We start from the raw sequence: 3,979 nt of genomic DNA on the forward strand, positions 1-3,979 counted from the left end.
CTTGAAAAGACACAGCACACACATTTTGTCTCGGGATCTGGAAGCCCAGATAAGTGGCAAGTGAAAGAGAAAATCCAGACCATTGTCTAGACAGTCCAAATATCCAAATGTTTTACCTCTTGAGTAGAAAACATCTGAGGAGGAACTGAACTCAGTGTTCGAAGGTGCAATTGCATGTGAGGGTAGAAACGCTTAACTCCAAGAGGTTGTCTGCATGAGCAGCCGCGATAGAGAGAAAGCTGTGCTGTACAATCCCGGCCAAAATGCCAGCTTCCACCGGCCCCAAATGCCTTTGTTCATGCCATCAGCCTGCCTAAGATGCTCTGCTCTCCCAACCCGGCCTCTCGGGCTTCCTACAGGTCATCTCCCTGTATCCTACAGCTAGCCCGCGTCCGGTGCCCACAAGGCAAACAAAAAACAGCTTCTCATTCTGCCTCTTGGGAATCAAGGTTTCCAAAACCAGCCCAAGCTCCTTTGAAGGGCGCTCTGCCCCAGCCTGTGAGCAGCCTGGTCCATCTGTTCACCCAGGGTCTCGGCTTCTGGATGTGCCCACTCCAGAAGCCCAGCTGGGAATGCATGGGGAACACCATCCAGGAGCAATCCTGGGACCTTGTCCCAGACCTGGCAGGTAGGGGCCCAGGCTGCTCCAAGCAATCCCACAGGTAGGACAGCCTGTGCATGTCACCACCGGCTAACCTCTCAGCACAGGACAGGGGCTCCCATCCACCTCTACAATGAGGCAGAGGCCCAGAGGCCCTACCCAGGAGAAGGCCACTCCCCAGAAGGTACAGAGATGGAAGAAACAATGCCGTCCTTGGCTTGCCCCAGGGCCTGAGTCCTCAGAGAGCTCCTCGTTCTTTCCGGACAACCACCCAGGACTGTGCCTGTCACCAGGGCCCGACAGGGCAGCAGATGCCTGTGAGCTTGATCAAACACAGCCAGAGAGATAAGAGGGCAGTCTGGGATTGTCTGAGGCGCCAAAGCTGTCAGGAGTCAGAGGATGCTTGAAAACAGCTGTCAGCTCTGGCAGAATCTATTGCTTTGAGCTGACCGAACGACCTGTGTTTTAGGGAGACTGAGCGCAACAGAGCACTCACCCGGGAGGCTGCCATGCCCTGCGTCTTCCCACCTCTGTCATCTCAAGCCTGGCTCAGAGCGGTCCCATCCCACGTTTCAGAGCCTGGAGGGACGCAGAGCCAACGCCCGTGGTGACCCAGCCTCCTGCCTGCCAGCCCAGTGCCTGCTCCTCACCTCGGGTAGTGGCAGAAGGCCCTCCGTGGGAGGGGAGGGGCCTTGGCGCCCACCGCCCACTCTCCTCAGGGGCAGGGCTCCTTCATACTGGAGAAGTCGCGCCCGGACCTGGCAGGTACCACCAGGACATACCCCAATACCTCAGCCTCTGAGGCCTTGACTCCAGTCCTCGCCCATGGGGCAGCAGGACGTGCCTGGGGGCAGGTGTGCTTGTTTCAGCCTCTCAGACTATCCCCAGGAGGGCACCCTGGTGCTCACAGGGGAGCCGAGGCAGGGAAGGACGGGAAGTTCTCCAGGGGAAGACCGAGATACGCTCTTAATTCAAGTGGCAGATTTTCAAAACCCTGTGAAAATGCAGTCGTGGACTTACCAAAGGAATGAGCCCACAAGGGAAAAAGAGAGAGAGAGAGAAGAAAATGCAGAACAGAGAGGTCATCAGTGTGCTGGACGAGAGGAGGCAGTGGGCAGGGGAGGGAGCCGACGCAGCAGTGCAGAGGCCAGGCCCGAACCCCCAGGAAGGGGAGGCCACAGGAGGACAGTGAGGAAGACTCCAGATTTGCCAGCAGAGGGCTTGAGGGGCCCGAGCGGGGTCCTGAGTGGGCTGGTGGCCTTCGGGAGGAGCAGGGAGACCCCAACACCCCTGCCCCTGAGAGGCTCAGAAGCTCAACTGAGGGCAAAGTGAAGCCCAGGGCCAATAAAGAGGGCGGCTCAGAAGGGGGTTTGGGGATGCCCATGCCTCAGCCTATTGCCCTCGCCAGGCTGCCAGGAGCCAGACACTTCACCTGGAAGGGTAGGACCAGACACACCGAATGGCCCAGGCACTGAGGGGGCAGGGGGACGCCAAATGAGGGAGAGCCCACCAGCTGACAAGGGCCCCCACCACACGGTGACTCACCCAACTCCAGGCCTCCCGGGCAAGTAAAACAAAAGCCTGAGATCACCAAACCTTTGGTGAAATCCTCCAAAGTGAATTACAGAAGTCAAAAGAAATGCTTGGGAGAAAATCAGAAGGCAGAAGAAAACACACCATGGAAGAGCAAAGGGAACTCGAAATTACATCCTAGAACCGATAGAAGATATAGAATCCGTGATGCAAAGAAGAGGTGCTCTAAGAACAGTTGGCAAGCGGTACCAGAGCACTGCTGACATCTGCTAGCAGCTGTTAAAAGTAAAATCGATGCCAACAGAAATTAAACATTCCAATAAAATGGGAACACACATTTGAGAAAACCTATCTAGTAGAGAAAATACTAAAATCAAAGGATCACTTTAGGAAGTCCAATTTATAACCACTAGGAGTTCCGGAAGTAGAAAAGGGGAAAAGAATTATTATTAAAATATTCAAGAAAATTTCCCAAACTTTGGTTTTCAGATTTAAAGAGCTCACTGAGTATCCAGCATAATACATGAAAAAAGCGCACCTAGTTAAATTTTCAGTACATTTCAGACCAATATGACTAATGCCTCCAGAAAGAAACAAGATAAATAGGTGAGGACAGAGGATTTGAACAATGGAAGAAGCAGAAGCAATATCTTAATAATCTGGGAAAAATGCGACTCCCAGTCTAGAATGTAGTACTCAAGCTATCAGCCAATGGGTTGGGGGTGGCGGCTCGTGCCTGTAATCCCAGCACTTTGGGAGGCTGAGGCAGGAGGACTGCTTGAGCCCAGGAGTTCAAGGCCAGTCTGGCAACATAGTGAGACCTTGTCTCTACAAAAATTTTAAAAACTTTAAAAAACAATCAGTCAGTTCTAAGAGTAAAATAGAATTGTCTTATTAGACATTCAAGGTCTACAAAGATATACCTAAAGGAGCTTGCAGAACACAGCTGGCAACAAAATCAGTAAATTAGCCAAGAAAGAGGAAAATAATCCACAACAGGGGAGAGGTCAAAGAAATTCCCCAAGTAGTGGTGAAGAGAAATCTGAGGATTAGGGCTATGCAGCTGATGTAAGGCAAAGCCAGGCCCCGCAGGAGCAGAGAAGAGGGAGTGCCAGGGAGGAGATATCTAAAAGAAAAAAAGGAGAGAAACTAATAGAAGTGCATTTGACCATGAAGAAACATATGAAGAGTTTATTTACACGGTCATTGAAGAGTGTGAGTAGTGACAGACACGTGGAAAATTAAACAAACAAAAAATAAGCAATGATTAACTTCAGGAAAAATAAAAAATTTGTACAAGGAAAGAAACGTGATTATGGTCCACTACTGAGCTCATAGTGAATAGCAGTTATATAATCATAATATGAATGTAGCTGGGCTTGGTGGCTCAGCCTGTAATCCCGCACCTTTGGGAGGCTGAGGTGAGTGGATGGCCTGAGCCCGCGGGTTCGAGACCCGCCTGGGCAGCGAGACCTCATCTCTACAATCAATCAAAAAATCAGCCGGGAGTGGCAGCGCGCACCTGTAATTCCGGCTACTCGGTAGGTAGGCTGAGGCGGAAGGATCGCTGGAGCCCAGCAGGTGAGGTTGCGGTGGTCGGGAGCAGCCACTGCACTCCAGTCTGGGCGACGGAGTGAGACTCCAACTCAAAAAAAAAAAAAAAATTATATGAGTGTAGCCTTAATTGAACAAAATGAAAGTGGTAAAAGAGATCTCATTCCTCATGCCTAAAGACCTCTAAACATGTCTTTGCTTGCTGGAGCAGGGATGACTCTACACAGAGTCCACACTTGCTGCCTCTACTTCCTTATGAACTCATCGGTGTGGGCAAGATTTCTCACCAGA

Source organism: Carlito syrichta, unplaced genomic scaffold (genome assembly GCF_000164805.1).
Source record: "Carlito syrichta isolate Samal-C Ts95f unplaced genomic scaffold, Tarsius_syrichta-2.0.1 Scaffold288456, whole genome shotgun sequence".
Classification (NCBI taxonomy): Eukaryota; Metazoa; Chordata; class Mammalia; order Primates; family Tarsiidae; genus Carlito; species Carlito syrichta.